The 21908-nt window shown below is 39.9% G+C and overlaps 1 protein-coding gene across 3 annotated transcripts in view; it reads right to left on the bottom strand.

The window, feature by feature from the left end:
• Positions 1-21908, bottom strand: part of MEGF10 (multiple EGF like domains 10) — a 155248-nt gene that overhangs the window by 123748 nt on the left and 9592 nt on the right. The window contains exon 2 of one of the 3 annotated variants that reach the window (XM_082380698.1): positions 24-80. The exons of the other annotated variants lie outside the window; for them this stretch is intronic. The gene's annotated coding sequence lies outside the window, so the exon portion shown is untranslated. The remainder of the gene's footprint in view (positions 1-23; positions 81-21908) is intronic. 3 annotated transcript variants of the gene reach the window in all.

The raw sequence follows: 21908 nt of genomic DNA, 5'->3' as shown, positions 1-21908 counted from the left end.
TATAAAGGATGTACTAGCTTTACCTTGAATCACTCAGAAAGGCTGCCCAGATGTGCTGTATGCTTCCTGGAGCTCTGAACCTGTGAATAGAGTATCAAAGGTCCAGCTTCAGGGTAGTCAAGATGTCAAAAGAGTAACGCTTGCTGGTTGCCCCAGAACAACCTCAGACGAGGACTTCCATGGGAAATACTACTTCACCGATAAAAGGAATCCCTGAGGACCTGTCCTGATTTCTATTTTCACCACCCAAAGCTAGTTATTCTAATAACGTATTAATTTACTCAAGCATAACTACACATTGGAAGCAGTACAATGCTATCTATTTTCATCTGGGGATCCTCACATCATTTTGCTAACATCAAATACCACAACCAAGCTATGCTTCTAAGTCAAACTAAATCATGTTGTAATGGCAGCCCCCCAGCATTCCTTGGAAGCTTCTAATAATAAAAGTTAAATGAGTGTGGCTATTAACATTTAAAAAAAGAAAAATATTCTCAAATCCTATTTTATAAACTTATAAGGATTTTATAAACAACCAAAAAAAATCCCAACACATTAGCACGAAGTGGGTGTTTAATATCAGTTCTGGCATTCACTGAGCACCTCACATCAAGCAAAAACTGGGCAAACCCCTGAGGCTGCCAGGCACTGAGATACCCTGAGGGGCTCACACCACACGGAGAACGGCCACAACCGTTGGCCGTCTCAACGCAGCAGGATGCAGCCACAATTAAGGATTAAGACTGAAAGAGCTGCTGGGGTAACATAGAAGTACAGCCTCACCTACTTAACCAGCTGCCCCACAGGTGTAATCTAGCTGGCATTAAGGGAGACTTTTGGGGAGGCCATGGTCACCCGCTCATCATCAACTTTGGAAAGTACTCTACAACATCCCTGTAAATCCATCTCCTACAACATATGGAAAAAAGTCCACAAACAGTACTCACTAAGGATCTAAGTGCAAGCAACTGTGGGGAGTATTATGACTTATAAAGCATGGTCTCTAGCTTCAATAGTTCAAAATCTACTAGGGAGGAAGATTATAAATAAAATATAATTATTTGTTCAAATGAGTTCAAATGAGTCAATGTAGAAAGAATTGCCAGAGTTTTAAGAAGATAGAAAAATCGATGTGAGCAGTGAAGGCTCATGAAAGAGGTCAAACTTGAAAAGAATGTTTCCAAAAGGAGAAAAACTAGAAATCACTGAGTGTATACCTCGTACCTCGCACCTCACATGCATAATCTCATTGGCTGAGATTAAATGTTTCACTTGAAATCAATTAAAACAGAGCAGTGATTCGAACATGGCTGGCTGATGACTGCAACATCTGCGATCTGCCCTCAGCATCACATCAGGATTAAAGGAAGCCTTTGGGTAAATGAATGTAATGGGGAAGGGCCATGAAGCAGAGAAAAAAGTGTGAATCAAGCCCTGAGAGTGGAGAGCAGGAGGTCTTGTAAGGAATCATGAGAAGCAGTGCTAGAAAGGAAGGTAGAGCTTCTTGATGAAGGGTCTGGAGCCCCAGGCTAAGGAGTTCAGATGGTTTTATTCTGTCAGCAGTGGAATACACTTAAGTCTATGAGCAGGGTGCATTATTTGATGAAAGAGGTGTTTTGAAGGTTAACACAGAGTAGGTGTTCAAAATCCAACCAAGGGATTGCCTCCTGGTGGCAAAGAAAGTGAGTGGCGGTTAGTGTCTTCGGGTGTAACATGGGATCGCCTGTCCCAGGGTGGTAGCCTCAGGAATGGGAAGTATGTGAGAAAGCAATGAAAGAAAGAATTGGCAGGATTGGGAGACATACTAGAAAATAGGGTTGATATCTGGGAGGGCTGTTTGGGGTTTAAACCATTCTCAATCCCAGTTATATTTTCTTGGTTCAGTCTATTTTTATCTCCTACTGGGAAAACAATACATCTCTTCTTTATTAGAAAAAGACTTCAAACTTCAAAACTTCAAACACTACTTCTCATTCCAGAATTCAGTAAATAAAATTATATTTATTTTCCTAAACTCTCACAATTTAATATTCCTCAGTAATATTCCTACCTATTCTTCCCAACATGAAGATCTCTAATTTTTTTGGCCCATCCAACAACAACAACAAAATAGCCCTTTATCCCTTTTATAAGATACACTCCTTCTTTCCCTTTTTCAACAGCTATGATTTGGCAGCACTAATTATACCCTATTGTTGTAGCCAGCCTCCCGGATGGCCTCCAATGAATTCTGTCTTGTGTAAACCCTTCTCACAATGAATAGACTTATGTAACCAATAGGATATTGCAAAACTGACAGAGTATAACTTCCAAACCTAGGTCATCAAAGGCGTTGCAGTTTCCATCTTGCTTTTTGGATCACCATTCTGCAGGAAGCCAGCTGCCATGTCATTAAGACACTCAAGCAGCCCTATAGAGAGATGGACATAGTGAGGAACTGAGGCCTCCTGCCAACAGCCATGTGAGTGGATCCTCCAGCCCCTGTCAAACCTTCAGAAGATGGTAGTCCCTGCTGAAATACCGGCTACAACTTCACGAGACCCTGAGCCAGACCCACCAACTAAGCTTCTCCCAAATTCCTGACCCACATAAACTGTGAGATAATAAATGTTTGTTGTTTTAAGCCACTAAGTTTTGAGGTAAGTTGTTACACAGCAATAGATATCCAATTTGCCTATATTTCAATATGTCTATACCAAAAATATTTTGACTTCCAAAATAGCTCTCAAAAATGCCCGCCATTTAGTTGGCATCTTCAGTATCAGTTGTACACAAAAGAAACCACCTGCAATGCTTCTGAAATCTTTTCTCTACATTAGAACTCCTGGCAAGAGCCCATCAACTTCTAATTGCACTTTGACTTATTGCATCCCTAGAGGCATGACCTCACAATACCTGTGTTTTAAGGTGCATCTGCTGCTTCTCCACACAAAGCACTGTCCCAAATTATCCTGCCATTTATCCTTAACCATCTAACATCTGACTATCCAGAAGAGTTGATCTGCTTCACAACTTGGAGAGTTCATCACGTGATATGTGCAATGTCATTTGTAAAATATTAAATGAATGGATTCTAGACTTTTCCATAGTTAATTTTTCATCTACCAATACATGTTCCTTTATTCCTAGTCTTCTGTGATTATCTTTGATTAGATGGCATATAGAATTTAATTATTTCATTTTGTTAACTTTTTATTTTAAAACAATTTCAAATATATTTGAAAGCTACAAAAATAGAACAAAGAGTGCCCTTCACCCAGACTCACTAGTTGCTAACACTCTGCCACATTTACTTTATCACTCTCTATCTACATACACATATATAGGCAATATATATACATATTCTTTAACCATTTGAGAGTAATTTGTACATAAGCAAATACTTCTAAAAACTTCAATTTACATTTTCTAAAAAGAAGAACATTCACCTATGTATAACCCAACTGTCTGAGGAAATTTAACACTGATGCTAAACTACCATCTAACCTATAGACCTAATTCAAATTTCATCAACTGTCCTAATAATGTAATTATTTTAACAATGTTTCACATAGACATTGTTCAAAGCCTTTGCTGAAGAACAAACATTTGTTTTCTCAATCAGCAGACATTGGTCAGGGACATTTCTGCCCTCCAAGAGTTTCTAATCTAATGTGAGAGCTGTATCATGTGGATAGTAATAACAAGGCAATAAAAATTATGATTAGGGTCAAAAGAGGTTACAAAATAAGTATGGAAGTTAAGAAAGTATTTCCAGCTGGAGAGTGGGATAAGAGCATATTGAGGGCTGTGCTGGGTAGATGGAGCAGGGGAGGCTGTACCCAAAGGAACGAGTAGGAGCAAAAGCAAGAGAAAGCAGCTTCCCAGAGGGAAAAGCAAATGGGCAAGGCTGTCTGGAGCACAGAGTAGAAAATCAAGTGAGTAGAAAAGGAATTTTAGAGCCAGGTCAGGAATGGCATTGAATATCATGGTTTAAGATTTACTCAAGGTAAAATATCCAAACACTTCATGAGACCTCAGGCAGTCCAGGAATAAATGTGCATAAGAAAAATGAACTAGAAAATAGAACTTGATCAGCCCAGAAAGAAAGGGAGACTACTGTTTTTTGTTTTCTTTCAACCAACAATACTAATTAAAGAAGCTGGACATTTCAGGTTTGACCAATCCCCTGACACAGTACAAGCAGGAAAAAATCCAACGGAAACAGAATGAATGACAAAATAAGGCAATTTCCTTTAGAAAGGAAAAGTCAAATTAAAGGGTAAGAGGAGAAAATATCAGTAGAATTCTCTGATGTGCAGCAGGATACTTTGAGTGTCATCAGCATCTTAGGTCTTTCCTTGCACACAGGGCTGGGGGGAGGACAGAACGATAACAGGAAACCTAAGTATTTGCACAGTCCCTCTCCTCTCAGGCAGGTCCGTTTCAATGGTGCATGCTGCTATAGTAGGAAAGATGACGACGTTCATCTGCCCCCATCACTGGCATGACAAGGGGAACCTGCTCGTCCAACTCTAGGTCATTGTGCTAACCCTCAATTCCTGAGACACTCACCATTAGGCACAGCTGAGCAATCCAAGTCAAGCCTTACTTTCCTCAAAGATAATTTCTTAGAGAAGACAACAGAGGAACACAAACCCCATGAGGAAAAGAATTTCTATGGAACCAAGATTTTAGAAAAGTCTCCTGTCAGTTGCATCTATCTAGATTCTATTAAGGCAAACACACACACACACACACACACACACACACACGTGTCTTACACACATACTATTCCTCTATTTTTAATACTTCATAACAGGCCATATAATTGAAGTTTTTAACATTCATTTCGCTCCCCAAAATTTTCCAGAGCACTACACATATCCTGGGTTCCACAGAGCGTTTGTGCTAAAAAATAGAACAGAAAGTTATAGTTTATGGTTTTATGGAATCCAGTCAAAATCCTTTCGTTTTATGAACGGAATAACTGAAGGCCCAAGTTAGGATGACCTGACCATGATCACGGAGCTAGTCTGTGGGTAGTCTGACAGTAGATCACAGAACTCAGGTTTCTTAACTCCAGTCACATTATTAATACCGCTCCATCAGGTATAATAGTCATAGTCTTCCTAAAATAATACTCCATCTGTGCATTGGAGCCTCTTGAAATGCAAATTCATTCAAAATTAGATTCTTCAAGTGACCAAGCAACTTCCTCGTCAAAACTGAAAATGTGAATTAGAAAGTACATAAGGTATTTCCATGTTTAGACTGTACAGATGGTTCAAATAATCAATGACAGCGGAACTCCACTGCCATTCTTCCCAGGGTTACTCAGTTCTGAACCACTAATCCAGACCAGGATGCAGAGTGACCACAGACATCTCTAGCTGCAGGCATTGCCACAAAAGAGTCTGGACACTTTTATCCACATGGTTTTAAGCCCACATGGGCAAAAGCTTTGAAGATTTGAGAAAAAATGTGAGGAAATTGCTGAGGAAGTGTAAGTAGGCAGAAGGTAATTACTCAAAGCTGCACTTGGCAGGACATTCTGGCGAAAATGCTGGGGCTGCCATCTCTCCCACTTCCGCTTCCTCACCAACAGCATCTATGTGCAAATATAAGAAGCCACAACCCAAACCCCAACTTTATGACTCTTAAAAATAGGGCTTTGTTTTAGTAGATGAAGTGCCACATGCTGAAGCAGCAGCACCACTTCCTGTGGTATCGAGACAGATCTTTTATTCAAGAATTGACCCTGTCTGACCCTGAATAATAGTTTGAGAACAATCTCATATTGATAGGAAAGTTAAGAGCCATTCTCCATACTACTTCCTTCATTCACATTATCCATAACACTCTCTTCTGATTTCCCTGTATCTTATTTGTCCTTCTCTGCCACTTTTAGGAAAATTCAGGATCTGGATGCCATGGGGACAGGAAGGTATAGCGACTGACGTTCTAGTCTGGCTCAGTGTCAAACTTTGATCACTGATGGGTCACTGATTCTCTCTCGCTTTACTTCCTGTTCAGAAATATCAGCCAGGAAAGCAGGTTTAATGGCAAGGAAACTTAAAATGAGAGTTGTATTTTCCATTTGCCTTTCTTATAAACCTCCAGAATGCCTATGATTCATCGACTTTTGTGTGAAGGTGACCGTTAGCAGGAAGCTGGTCCAGTATCCTAATTTCACAGATGATGATGCTGTGACCCAGAGAAATTACGTGTATGCCCAAAGTCACAAACCTATTTCATAAATAGCTTCTCCTTAGCCTAATACTGGACCAAAATGCAAGATCCTATCAGTTTGTCTTGTACAATATTATGAATTGCTACACACAAAGATAATAAAGACGAAATTACTTTTTTTTTCTGCGGCTGATGCCAGTCTTAACAGAACACAAATATACAAGTTATAGGCCCTGGGGTTCTTATAAAAGTTTAACTTTAAAATATTGACAAATGGCCAAGACTTTAATCAGGTAACTCGTGAATGCGCTTTCTCATTCCAAGGAGGAGGAGCTCACCATGAGTTATGTCCACCCAATCTCTGCATAGAAGGAGCAGAGTAGACACAGCCTCATAAAAGTTTTGCTAATGGCTGAGGCAAAGGAGTTGATGAAAGATAAATGGACATTCCCCCAATTCCTCAGCGCAATGATGCCTTTTTGGTTCTTTGTAATATCCTTGGTACTTAGAACAGCACCTCACAGAGAGGAGGGCAAAAGAATGAATGAAGAACAAATGAATGAATAAATAACTTTAAAGAATAATAAAGTATAGAGAAGAGTCAAGTATGTAGACTTGAATAAAGAATTTAAGTAAAGAAAACTAGTTTAAAGAAGAAAAAGGTTTGGATCTGGTAGAACTTCTCCAGCAAGATTTGGAGTTGGTAAATTGAACAAATAAAAATCTGTTGAAAATACATATATTTCAAATTACAGGTTTTTCAAGAACTAATAATTTTTATGTACTATGAGTCCATTGTACATCTCTTATATAACTTAAAGTACCTTTTATTTTTTAAAAATTCTGGGGGAGGACTTTGTTACTTTGAAATAGGGCATAATTTTACAACTCTTATGGGCATTTTAATTTTTCTCTCTCATTCTCAGCCAAATATGCTTGATCTTCTTATGGGAAATATTTCTGATTAATTTATTTTTCATTATTTTTTAGGGCTTAAGGCAATTTTCCAATGGCAAAATCACTGCAAGAGTCGTTATCTCTTACTGCAAGTATTTATAAGCTTTGTATATTCTAGGATGATTTTATAATTATTTTTTAACACAGCATTTGGCAATTTTTATCTGCTTTCCAATGTACTTTTAAATTCATTTTCAGTCCAACTGTATCTACTTAGTATGGTCCCAGCATTTTAAATTGGTTATCACTTTTATATCTTATCAAAAACTTCTATCAGGAATGAGGAAATGGCCAGTATTTTTTTTTGGGGGGGGGGGGCTCTTCCTGAGTCATTAAGTTTTTAATTTTATTTTAACACTGGAATACAAAATAAAGAGTTGAGAAATATATGCCTCTATCATTTATTATTAACTTAGTTTCATTCTTCATTCTAACTACAGCAATAAACAGTTCTGTGGTATTGGTCCTTTAGTTTGACCTTTTGTTGTAAAGATAAAGTAGGTTTTAAAACCAAGACCTAGAACCACTAACTTTTTTTTTTTTTTTTAGTATTAGTTGTTTTGTTTGTCTGTTTGTTTGTACTGCAGGTTCTTATCAGTCATCAATTTTATACACATCAAAGAACCACAAACTTTTGACTAGTTTTTCAGTTTGATCAATTTATCCTTTTTCCAATTAACCTCCAATTCATCCTCCATGCTGCCACCAATCCTCTCAAAACACATATCAGAACATCACACTTTCATACTTAAAAGCTTTTGAGAGTTTGCCTTTGTGGTAAAGCCCAAACTGAGCCTTATCACCCAGCAAATTCCCACAGGTATATATCACTTCTAAATATCACTTGAGCAATCCTTGCTACTTGAATTTCCCAAAATATTACACGTTCTCACTCCTCTATGTCTTTCCCCATGCTGTTCTTTCTTCTTGGAATGCCCTTAACTATCTGGTCAACTTAATTTTCACTAGTTCCTCAAGAATCAAAGGTTACTTCCTCTTAGAAGAGCTCCCAGGCCAACCTAGACATCCTTCTTCTTTGCCCTCATAACCCCTGGGGCATCCGGGGAGTAGATGATGTGGACTTTGTCAGAGTAATAACACACACTATTTTATTCACCATTTTCTTACTCATCTCTCCACTAGCTGGTAAACTCCCTGATATCAAAAGGGTACACTGTTCATCTCTACATATTCTTACCACATATGGAGGGCTCAATAATATTTCAAGATTTTATCCCATTTAATTGCTAAACTATACTACTACAAAGGGAAATCCTGGAGTTGAAATAAAATGATTACAATACTAGTGAATATAAACATAGGAAAGCAATTAAACCTTTGCTAGAAAAATAGTTGTTCAAAATTAGAGAAAAAAATTATGTTGTTTCTATAGCGAACCTATGGACACTTTCAAGGGCTTAATTAATAGTTAGTTACTCTGTAAGTTCATTTAAAAGCTAAAGGTTTTCTTTTCATTGGCATTCCTTTATTCTCAGTAAGCACCCCTGCTCAAACATGGCTACATTTGGTCATGATTTTTGTAGACCTATATTCATCTCAGCTGTGGGCAAAGTGAGGTGACCATGAGTATACATTTGGGAGCAGCAAAGGGAGGGACCAGGATGCACTGGGATTCACGCAATATAAGTAACAAAGAAAGGTACAGGAGTCAGGGGCAAAGGAGCAATGGAACCAAACTCTCAATGGCAGCCTTCTGCTGTGCTAAGAACTCTTGGGGACAGTTGAGTCCCCATGGCTGAAGAGCACAATTCCTAGGGCCTTTCTGTGTGGGCTGGTAGAGGGACCCATCCCAGCAAACTTCATCATAAAAACAATGTCTGGGAACACACCAGAACAAACCCTCAATAATTAGCAGATTATTACAGTCTACTGTAACTGAAGGACCACCCTGCTTCAACGCGTTCATGAAGTGCAATATAAATATAGTTTAGAAAAGGGAAAGTTTATATTATAAAGTCATTTTAAATATATCCTTGAAATATAGAAAGGAAAAGAACTTTAAGCTCATTTTGAGAACTACCTAAGGCCTTTGATGGTCTTTGATGAAGGTCACATTGTGATACAAGCAAAAGAAGATTTTAATGGACCCCGAATGTACATAAGTGTCATACATTACCCAAATAAGGAAAGAAAATGAAAAGCACAGGTGGGCATAAATGCACACCAAGTATAACGCTAAGAATAAATAAATAAACTGTAACATTAACATCAATATAGTTATAGGTTTCATGGTGATTAATACCTTTACTTTCAAGCAGATTCTAATAACTCTTTAAGGGCAATCTGAACCAAAAAAGCTAAAGGTATTTGAACTGAAGCCATGAGTTCTGAACTCTGCAGGGCCACAGGCTTTGCAATTTATGACATTTTTTTTAAATCTCTTCCCTTCCTCCGTTCTTGATCTTTTAAATGTCATTTGTCTTTTGCCTTTATTATAAATACCCTTCCTTGACTCTTTTTTTAATTTCAAAATTTCTAATAGTAGTATCTTCATTTTATCATAAATATTGGAAACTACAGGCAGCACAAAGCATTCAAGATTAAGTTGACCCCATCATACTGAATACCTTAATTTCCTTCTTATGAATAAGTCCCTATAAACTATATTACTGTCATTTGTTCAAGGTTTTAAACTTTCTAATCATTTAATTTTAAAAGGGAAAATAAAATATAATGGATTTAAACTATACATGAAGCTTAGCTCAATTGAAGAATCTATGGAGGATGGAAAAAGTTTCCTGCATGGATTATATTTTTCTTGCTCTGCTAATTTGAAAGGGTCTATGATTAATTTCTATGATTCCCTTGGGTCAACATGTACACCTCCCCTAACTGTTTGAAATTCAAACCATTACATAAGCTTCCTGTCAACTTATTTGTCTCTTTGCAATAATTTATTCTCTCATTCCATATCTAATTAATGATGTTTTCAGGACATAAGTAAAAATATTCTTTGGTCTTTTCACTAAAGGCTGCATAGAAATCTCTGATGGAACCAACTCTCCACATCCTTCATCTGTATGTTACCTTGTGCTGCTGGTCATCTTTTCACATAACCAACCCCCTCTCCTCAACTAGACTACAAGCTCCTTGAAAGCAGAGTCCGTGTCTTTGTCTTGTCTTTCATTCCACTCCTCTTTGATCTCTACTTCTCTCCCCATTGGTAAGAATATAACAGATGTTCAATAAACGGCTGTTAATTGAGATAGGTCAAAACTTGGGGCTGTGGGGCATGCAACATCCACATCGTTTTCAGCAGTGATCTGAGAGGCTGAAGAGTAGTCAGGGGATTGTATCCTGTGAGTCACAGACAGTTGATATGAGTCTACAGGCTTGAGGTGAGAGATTAATAACTGAGAACGGGATCCATACCTGGGGAAAACGCCCGAGTAACTTTGAGAAACCATCCCTGAAGTGATCTGTTCTACCAGGAGGTGGCGCTTTAGCTCAGGACCACTCTGCTGGCCAAGTTTCCACTTAATCCGAAAGGTATCTCTCTGAATTTATAGAAACATTTTCCCAGCAATGGAACGGGAACTAAAACATGAGCTGTATCATCCCAGACGATCTTGCTATTGTTAAGGAAAATATAAGAAAACTAATAGGAATCTTATTTAAAGAAAAGCTTTGCTTTTCCAGCAACTGAATAATCCCAGCAACAGTCTTCTCTTGAACCACAGGTCTTTCCTACTGTACCTAGGAGGTCTCACTTCTTGATGCAAGGTGTACATAGAGATAGTTTCTTAAAATAAATTTTAATGTGGTAAGGTCTGTGTGCACGTGCCTACTTTCATATTTGGCAAGACATCAATGGCAGAAAATGTCTAAATGGATAAAAGTAGTAAAAAAGTGATTTATAAATATTAGGTGTCATTTGAGTAAACAAATACGGAGTGCCATTAACATTAGTATCCCTTTCCATGTATGTGTGTGTACAAATGTTAAATACATACAAACTGCTTGTTCAAGGCTAATTAGATGAGCAGGTCAAGTTTATGCTTTATTAATACCTGGGTTGAAATTAAATTAAATCTTGATTATGCTCTATGAATCATCTGCTTCACTGGATTAGATTAAGAGAGCTAAATTTAAGAATATAATCAACTACAAATTCTCTTGGCAATATCCTGAAAAACTCAAAATTATGCATTAGGAGACAAGGGTATGAGTCAATAATTTTATAAAATGGGATCCAGGGCCTTTTCAAAATACTTAAACATCTCTATGCTTATGGCCACACTGGATTAGAAACAAATAAAAAATCATCTCCATGATATAAATGCTGTTTCCAAATCTACACTATCCAATAGAGTCATGTAGAGACATATCAAAAATGGGCAGAGCACTTGGCTGTCTTTCCCAAGAGCACCAACGGTCACATAGACCCAGCTCTAAACAATCCAGGAAGTGCTCCAGAGAAAGTTTCAAGCCATGTTCTCTTACTATTGTGGACATACACTTTTTCTACCTGGCCCAAGTTATTAAATTCTTAGATTCATTTTCTCCATGATGAGCCAGACTCAACGTTCATCATTAAAAAAGAAAGAAGGGAAAACAACCTTAATGAAGACATTTGCCTTAAAAACTGCCACAATCAAAGACAGACCTTTTCAGATGCAATTAAATCTTTTTCCAAGATAATTTATCTTATTAAAATATGGTAATTTACCATGGTTTCAGGTTATTTGAAACCTTTCTAGGATTGAAAGCTGAAGTTAATGTCTTGCTACAAGCAGTATAATTTGGACCAAAGAGATTCAGGGAGCATTTTATATTCACACAAGCACATAAAAGCTAAAACTGTCTAATTTTATCCAAGGTACTTAAAGGAATGTGATGGTGCCCTAGGAATCTGCATATGCTGCAGCATTGGAGTGCAAAGGGCAGACCAGAGAGAACAGAGCTGTCCTCACCGAGACGGATCCACCCTGTGCCTGGCAGCACCCTAGGCTGATAAGGACTTACGAAGAAAGCTCTTGCAGAGATGTCATTTTTGATGACATCAGGATGCCCAATTCAAAAATCAGCATGATTGGAGGTTTAATGAGGCACTTTGTTATTCCCTGCAATAAAAAATAGAGACAGAGTTCTTCAGGCTTAATTACCACATCTGTTATTAGGCACTTTACCGTGATTGACTGGAGTGTATGTCGGACACGGTGCCAAAAAAGCCTCCCCATGAAAGCAGCTTCCCTCTCACTGTCTGAATGGCAGCGGCCTCTGTTACAACCAGGATTTCCATGGCAAACAAGCAAAGCCTGGAGTGCACAAGCCCCCGAGCCAGCTGAAGGCATTTTTCCTGGTGCCAGTTAAGCTGGGAGCAGGGCCTGGGCCGCTCGCTCTGAATTCTGCTTCTCTCTCCTTCAGGCTCCACCACACTTGCCTGCAGCCCATGATAAACAGGCACAATGGGGAGAGGAAGGAGCAGGGCAAGACCAGGAGGGGCCCAGTTCTGGCTTTGTTGTGGTGCCTACTTGCAGACATTCAAATTAGGAGTTACGATGGGATGCTGCAGATGAGACGCATTTGCTAGCTCCCCAGCTAATTATGACTTTAAAATATGCAGCTAATATGCAACACCGGGAAGGTGCTTTCTCAGGATACCAGTTCCTTGGATGCCTTGGGCTCTATGAACTAACCACCAAATTGGATTTTAGGAACTTAACATCTCATTCTATAACATACATATTAGGGAAACTTATTGCCATTGCTCCTGTCCCCAGTAAAGCTGTTCACCGATTCCTTCAAATCTGTGTATGGAGGCCAGTGGGGATCTATTAATTAAACTGCAGTTCATTTGAAAAGAGTTGCCTTTAAAAAGTACGCCATCACTCAACTTTTTAAAACTGCAAAAATCCAGACACCCACAGCTCTCTGTATCCCTGTGCAGGCAGTAGCACGGGGACAATTACTAGCACAGAAAACCATTCTTTAGACCAGACGTACAAGCAGGAAATCTCTTATCTGAACACATGCCAGGTAGGGAAACAAACCAATACTCACCTAACCGGAGTTGTCTCAAGTAAACAGAGGCCCAGTGTTACAGAAGTCGTGACATATGGTTGTAACATAAGAAATGAGAAAAGACTACAGCATATATACCTTGTAAATATTCTTGTGGAACAATCAAGTGTAAAGAAGAATGTCCTTGAGGAGGCCTTCTCTCTCTCTGTGTTTAATTTGCTCTTCGAGGATGAGACTGTATAAATTTATGATGCACTCCCCAGTTGGATTTTTATACCAAGCAATATCCATGGTGTTTTGGATGTGTGGTTACTATCAATGGTGCTTTGTGCATAGAATATAACCCAGAAATAACAGTGAGTAAAGTATGAGAAGTTGGCAAGCGGGAAAAGGATTTTCTACGCTATTAGAAGAATCAGGGCAGCATTTAATAAAAATAAAAGGAATGTATGGTGTTTTCTAAAAAGGAATGAAAATTTTAAAAAGTCATTGTCTATACACTGGAGGCATTTCAGATATGGAACAACTTTTTCTGTCCTTGGGGTGGAGACTGAGTGTCAATTCCCTATAGGTTTGCAGCTAAGCTCTGCCCACTTTTCAACAATCTTTCCAGCCTGAGGGGGAAAAAATGAGCTTTAGGAAATAAATCTCAGACTTCTCAGACAAATGGCAGTCCAGTTTGGTGTCATACACTTCCTGCAAGTCGTGATTGCTAAAGGGCCCTCTCATATTCCCCAGACTTCTGAAATATGGCCTTTCTCTCCTCAGCCCCTATAATACAAATGATTGAGGCTCTTTTCTAACTAAGCCTTTCCCTTACTCTCTCTTTTCTCTTTATCCACAATGAGCCTTTGTGATCCCTTACAAAGAGAAGAGAGATGATAGAGCAGGGTGAAAGTGAAATCAACCAATTCTGAAATTATATCAAGTCCATCTGCCAACAACAACAAAAACAGAGCTATTTCAAAGCAAAATTCCTTCAAAAGATAAAATTACACAAGTAACGGTTTTTGTGGTATTACAGAGAAAGGAGCTATACGTTAAAATATCTAAAAGCAATTTAGCAGTGATCTCTTGGATATGACACCAAAAGCACAAACAACAAAAGAAAAACCAGATAAACTGGATTTCATAAAAATTTAAAACTTTTGTGCATCAAAGGACACCATCAACAGAGTGAAAAGGCAACCCACACAATGGGAAAAAGTACTTGCAAATCATATATCTGATAAGGGATCAATATCCAGAATATTGAAAAACAAAAACTCCTACAACTCAGCAACAATAAGATAATCAACCTAGTTAAAAATGGGCAAAGAACTTGAATAGACATTTCTTTAAAGAAAATACACTATTGGCCAATATGCATAGGAAAAGGTGTTCAACAGTCACTAATCACTAGGAAAATGCAAATCAAAACAACAATGAGATACCCCTCCACACCCATGAGGATTGCTATTATCAAAAAAAAACCCCAGAAAATAACAAGTGTTGGTGAGGATAAGGAGAATTTGGAACCTTGTGCATTGTTGATGGGAAAGTAAAACACTGTGCTGCTGTAGAAAAGAGTATGGGAGTTTCCATTAACTAAAAAATTAAACATGGAATTACCATATGATGCAAAAATTCCACTTCTGGGTACATACTCTTTTGAATTCTTTCAAAAGAATTGAAAGCAGGGACTCAAACAGATTTGTATACCAGTGTCATAGCAGCATTATTCACAATACCCAAAAAGTGGTAGTAACACAAATGTATATTAATGGATAAATGGATAAACAAAATGTGGTATATCTATACAATAGAATATTATTCAGCCTTAAAAAAGAAGGATATTCTGAAACATGCTACAACATGAATGAAACTTGAAGACATTATGCTAAGTAAAATAAAGCAGACACAAAAGCATAAATATTGTACGATTTCCCTTATATGAGGTACCTAGAGTAGTCATGTTCATAGTCAGAAAGTGTCAATAGAAGGGTGGTTGCCAGGGGCTGCGGACACAAGAAAACGGGGAGTTGCTGTTTAATGGGTGCAGAGTTTCAGTTTGGGAAGATGAAAAAGTTCTGCAGATGGATGGTGGTGATGGTTGCACAACAATATGAGTATATTTAATGCCACAGAACAGTACACTTAAAAATGGTTAAAATGGCAAACGTTATGCCTACGTTATCACCGTTTTAAAAAAGAAATAACTAGAAATAAGCCAAATGCTAAGGAGTAAGTAACAAATATCTGCCCAATAGGTAGGGACTTCCTGTTTGCTTCTTTTTTTACTTGTCTGCATGATTACAACACACATCACGCCTTCTTCCATGGATCATGCATGGACCTGTAATCTAGTCTCTAGAACTCAAGGGTGGGAGGAGGGAAACATCAGCAAACATAATAACATCTGTGTGATCCTGTGTCAGCCAAGTGCCACCACTGCCTTCTCTGCGGGGGGGCAGGGTGTGGGGGGAGGTGGCAGAATGTAACCTCTCTGCCCTCCTAGAGAGCTCTAAAACAGATGACAATTCCTCCAGAACCAACAAACAGAAGCCAAAATGGACAATTTAGCTCCCTCTCAACTTTAAGCAAATGGAAACCAAAGAGCATCCAACATTTTGAAGCCACCCTGCCTGTCAGAATCCCAGCTCTTCACTGTCTGCCTGAATTCAAAACTCCAATTCGCTTGTTTAACTTGGAATGAACTTAGGGATGTGGACTTGTGTGCACTTTTTACTTTCTCAGAGAAGTTCTAAGGAATTTGAGGTTTTGGAGTACCTTGCCTTCCTCGATTTCAATTCTAAATTCCTCAACTTGGACTTTCTGGGTCAAATCGAAGTAGCTCTGCTTTGGGGTTTTATTCTCCCCCCCTCCCCACTCCTCTAATGGCTAATGAAGTTAAGATGACACAAAACAATGCTTTTTTGAGTACAGAATGCAGATCTCAATCCCTTCTGGCAGGTACTCCTACAGACCAGTTGTTATTTATAATACCTATAAGGGAGAAAAGAGATTAAAAGATCAAGTCTCACTGCACTTCCCCACAAAGCCGGCCACAGCTGTACCAGGGCTTCCGAGCAACTGGTCGGCAAGGAGACAGCAAGCCTTCTGTTGTCCTGTCGGGTCTGCTCAGGTCACCGCATGTGGCGTGGATTAGAGAATCCTGGTTCTCTGTTACCCAGAGGGGCAGGAATGGGCTTTCCACACCACGCTCCCGAACTGGGGCTCTGTGCCATCACCGGACGCTCTTTTCAGGGTCTCTTGGGGAACAGCAGCAGAGATCAGATTTTAAAGGTTAACAATTCCTTTTCTTTCTTTTTTTTTTTTTTTAATTTGTGTGTAAATTTTTAAAGGACAGACACACAGAGAGAACAATTCATTTTTATCCGTTTTCCTGAAGATCTGTCATAATGGAGTAGAAGAAAATGTATCCAACGTGGATAGAAAAAGGTAGTTTAGATTTGATCTGAAGTTAGCTATAACCAGGGACTTTGCTAAAGTTGTGCTTTAAGTTCCACATGTTACAGCCAGGCTGCACCAAAATCAGGAGCCAGTGCAGAGGAAGAGCCTCACAAAGGCAGCTGTCCCCAAACTCACACTCGGCTTCTCCAGGGCAGAGAAGGGGCAGAAGGAGCAAGCTCTGTAGGTCACATGGCTGTGCTTCCTCCATTTGGTGTCGAGCCCCGTGGCCACTGCGAAGCTGCAGCTCTGCTCAGGGTGCTGCCGGCAGTGAGCCTCACCCGCTCAGCCGCACCCTGCCCTCCAGACACGCCCCAGAGGCTTCCAGTTGAGGCCATGGGGTTGCAAAGGGCCTTTTTGACCTCTTCATCTCATAAATAAGGAATAAGGCATGAAAGAGTTTTTCAGGTGTCTAAGATCAAACGGTGGCAGACGTGGATCTCAGATCAAGAGCTTTTGGCTCCAGATGCATGGCTCATCCCACCATTCTGGGCCACCTAGTAGAGCTCTAAGGGGAGGTACACTCCCTCACTCTAGAAGCATTTGTTTGTTTCACCCAAGGCCATGCGAGTATATATATATATGGATTAGTGACACTGACCTTGAGATTGACATCACTGTTTATGCTTTTCATTGGCACCAAGATGAGAAAACACAAAAAAACTACCTCAAAATGATACAATTCTAAAAGTGGGCAGCTACGCTCATGAGTAATGCTGGAATTTCAAACTTGGGTGATTCCACCATCTCCCACAAGTCAGCATAAAGTACATTTAAGGTAAAACTTGAACCACGTCAATGAAGTGAAACGTCCCAAAAGTCAGTCTCTCCTTAAGCAATTTTGCTTCATCTGGACTTCTTTCCTCTAAACATGGGGTCCCCATTGGGCCTTAAACAATGATCCTGAAGCCTGACACTGACCACCCGCAGGCATCTTCACTCTCCCTAGCTGCTCAGCTGCCAACAACTGCTGGGACACAAAGAATGGGTGGGACAGTCACTGCACACGGCTTTTTCTTTGTGGGCACTGTGGTCAAAGCCTGGCAGAGGTCATCTCCTCACGTCTCAGGGAGCACACCATGGTAGAAAGTGCACTCTGGTTCCCAGTACACAATGAAGAGGTTTGCTCTGCCTGGGGTCTTACTTGTGATGGATCCAACTCCTAGACAGAGACTGGGAAGCTGCTTTTGTTTTAATGAACTTGTTCTTAGAACTCAGTGAAAAACTCACCTGGCTTCCGAAGCCCTATATTTACTGACTGACACTTTGTTCTGAAGATCTGCCTGTCAGGCCGTGGTTGCCATCCTCCTCAGCAGTGGAGCCTGACACATTCCCCATCAAAGGAAACAGACAGGGCACGTCAGCCACTAACCCATGAAAACACTGTGGTCTCCCTTATGTGCCAGGGAATGAATCTACATGTCATTGGGGCCTTAATGACATAGCCTCATTTTCACAAAGAATACAACCTAGCCAAGAAATGAAAAATTCTCTTCCAAGTTCCCCAACTAGACAAGAGTTTCCTTAGATCAAGCTATAAGAAATCCTCTGTGGATAGAGAGAGAGGTAATGTCTCTGTCTGCCACACCTTAACTCTGCAAATTCAGAAGGAGCAGAGTTTTGTCCTTTAGGGAGAAGGCAACCCATAAGCACACACTTAAAATTCTAAAGGCAAATTTGGGGGATCTCTTTCCGAAGCTCTCTGGATGTCATAACAACACAATATCCTCAATCAAAGACAATTACACTGGAAGGTGACAGCTGAACCTAGAGGGTTAGCTTATAGGATGATGATCACGATCATAAAAATTAAACCCTACAGCAGTGATGGGCTGCGGGGAGGCCCTCCAAACAGTCCCCAGTGGCTGCACAAACAAAACTACAAAGCATCATTTACATCCTGCCTTGAAAAAAAAGCCAGGATTTCTTTTTCCTTCCCTAGCTTGGCAGAGCTCCACGTCATAAGCTTTTTGTTTTTGTTTTTGAACGGCGGAAGAAAAGTGCCTTTACCCCAGGCTGGTCTTCACCAAAATAAAAGTAGACCATCTGGCTAGCTCTCCTGAGGAACTCTATGCAGCTGAGTCCTTGGCTGGGCTCGGGCACAGTCCTCACCCTTCTTGAAGGAGGATGTCTTCTTCTCAGTGGGAAGAACCAACTGACCTCTCCTGGCCCAGGTGAGGTGCTTCCTGGCTGGCATGGCCTCCGTTACTGACCCTCCCCTCACACTCTCACTACTTCAATTCCTCTGCCTCCTATGAAAGTATAGCTAAGAGGTCAATTGTTCAAAACCTGAAAGTCCAAAGCATAAATTGTCCACCCATTCCCTCACCTCGCATCCTCTGGACAATGGTCCTCACTCGTTATTGACTGTTCACCAATTGTTAGCATCTCCACTAAAGGAAAGATGGGGTCCTGAGGAAGTTTCCATTAAGCAATGATGATACCTGGTGGCCTCACTGGTGTACAGTGGGAGACAAGGTCAAAATTATCCATTCAAATGAGGATTAGGATTGTGGGTCAGGTTCTCCTCTTCATGTTATTCTTCTGTCCCTATAGTTCTGAATAATCTCAAAATTAGGTCCACAAATGCTTAAGTTCCTATTCTATGAAAAGAAAGAAAGAGAGAGAGAGAAGGAAGGAAGGAAGGAAGGACGGAAGGGAGGGAGGAAAGAAGGAAGGAAGGGAGGAAGGAAAGAAGGAAGGAAGGAAGGAAGGAAAAGGGAAGAATGAAAGAAAAAAGAAAAAGTTTATATGTCTTGGTCTGCTAGGGCTGCCATAAAAAAATACCACAGACTGGGTGACTTAACAACAGAAATTTATTTCTCACAGGTCTGGAGGCTGAGAAGTCCAAGATCAAGGTGCTGGCCAATTCAGTCTCAGGTGAGAGCTCTCTTCCTGGCTTGCAGATGGCCCCCTTCTCACTGTGTCCTTATATGATGGAAAGAGAAAGTTCTGGGGTCTCTTCCTCTCCTTATAAGGGCACCAGCTCTACTCGATTAGGGCCCCACATTATGATCTCATTTAATCTTTATCGCAGCCTCACAGGTCCCATATCCAGGCACACTGGGGGGATAAGACTTCAAAATATGAATTTGGGGGACACAATTCAGTCCATAGCACTATGCTTGACTATCTGGGGGCTGCGAGATAAACAATATATATCCCATGTGCTCAAGAAGTTTATATTCTAGAATCAATTTATGCTAAAAGTAGAAGGGCCCTCACACTTTATGCAGTCTCTTCCCACAAGTTCCAAGGATTACTTCTAGACACATTCCAAGAACGTACTTCTTGATTAGGGGGTTGGCTATTTTACCCTAATTCCCAGAAAGTGCGCTCTAGAGCCCGCGATCCACAACTACTGAGCCCACGTGCCACAACTACTGAGCCCACGTGCCACAACTACTGAAGCCCGCGCGTCCAGAGCCCATGCTCTGCAACAAGAGAAGTCACCGCAATGAGAAGCCTGCGCACCGCAATGAAGAGTAGCCCCCGCTCGCCGCAACTAGAGAAAGCCCACGTGCAGTAACAAAGACCCAATGCAGCCAAAGATAAATTAATTAATTACAAAAAAAAAAGCCTCATCCTAATTCTGTACTAGAGATAAATAACTTTTCTTTTAATAAGATACTATCATCATTAAAAAATATTCAGGCCCATGAGTAAATTTAACTGTTGTTGTATTCCAGAATATTTTAAATTCCTTATTGATTATATCAGAGTATATCAGAGATCAGACTTCCTAACTTCTGTATTTAATTAATAGAATCTTACTTAAGCACATGAATAATTCGTTCATAAAAATCATAAGCAAAACTTATTCCTAACCGTGTTAATTATTCTTCCCCATTTTAACATTATTTGGTGTTAAATAATGATAACATGTTTATTGAGAGCTTACTATGTACCTACCACTATGCTAAATGTAACACTCTTTGAAATATATACTGTTATCATTTCACAGGGTATGAAAAGATGCTTAGAGAGCGTAAGTAGCCTGCCCAACGTCAAGAGGGTTAGGGGTGACTAGATCCTGACCCAGGGTGTCACATTTCACACAGTAAATGACACGGCCAGCCAGGAGTAGACCCAGACCATCAAAATCTTGTCTCCTAGCTCATGACTTTAAATCACATGTGTTTGTGTAAATCAACAGTTAACCTTTAAGCCCAATGCCCAAAGGAAGTGTACAGAAGGTTCCTCAGACCTCTCACAGCTGTGCTAGAATCATTTCAAAGTGAAGAACTCCAAATTTTCCTTTAGGAAACCAAAAAACGCTCCTATTGTCTCCATTTGAGTCTACCAGCTCCATATGGTAACAGCAAGCTAGGATGTTCTATAGGTACAATGACCCACACTGATGATGAATGATGTCCTCTAGAGAGAAAAAGGATCACAGGTCGCCCATGTGTCAGAAGCATTGTTTTTGCTTATAGGGCCGTTCCACCTTCACAGGTATTGCTCCTGGAGCTCATTGTGGAGCTCAGGAAGTGATGGCTGAAATAAGTGAGAGAGATGAGACAAAGACCCCACACCTCATCTCACTTTCTCCCAGTTAGAAAAATGAAAGAAAAAAGAAAATAATAGCAGTCCAATATTAGACTTCAGGAGAGTTGCCATCTAAAGATTCAGAAAAACATCCATGACCCAGAGTTGTTCTCTGATTTTTCCTGACAGATTACAGTGAACAGGAGGAGGGTGGAGAGTGGGAAGGAGAAAATTCACTAGTTGATCAACTTGGAGGGGCACTTTTGTTTTAGATTATGAAGAGTGGGGCTCTGCTGACACCACTGACCTTTTAGGCACTGGATTTGCTGCCTGGAAAAGTAGAACAATCAAATATGATGGTGCTGGTCCATTGCTTTCTGACACGCAGCTCTTCTGGCTATGGAAGTAAGGGCAAATTCAAAGATATTTAAAGCTCCAGGCCCTCTTAGCCCCAGCAAGACCCAAATTTTGTGACAGCTGGGGTGCTCAGAGTTTATTGTTTTCCATCACTGCTACAGTTTTAATTCTATATTAAACATCATGCTTTAAATTTTTTTTCAAACTTTTAATTGAAGTATAAAATATATACCAAAAATGTATACACATCAAAATTAAACAGCTCAATACATTTTCACCAGACGAACACACCCATTTAATCAGCCCCCAGATTAAACAGAACAATATAAGCATCCCAGAAACCCTCCTTGGCCAGGGCTTTAATCCTGACACAAAAATAAGTCCCAGCAAGCATCCTATGCCTAAAAGTGCATTTAGCATTAAATGTGGGACCTGAACGACCACAGTGAAAGACATCATATCCCTGCCCTATTTTTTCAACACAAGCTGCATCTACA

Source organism: Balaenoptera borealis (assembly GCF_965194805.1).
Source record: "Balaenoptera borealis genome assembly, chromosome: 2".
NCBI lineage: Eukaryota > Metazoa > Chordata > Mammalia > Artiodactyla > Balaenopteridae > Balaenoptera > Balaenoptera borealis.
Note: the sequence above shows the minus strand (reverse complement) of the source record. Positions and strands in the feature narration are given on the sequence as shown.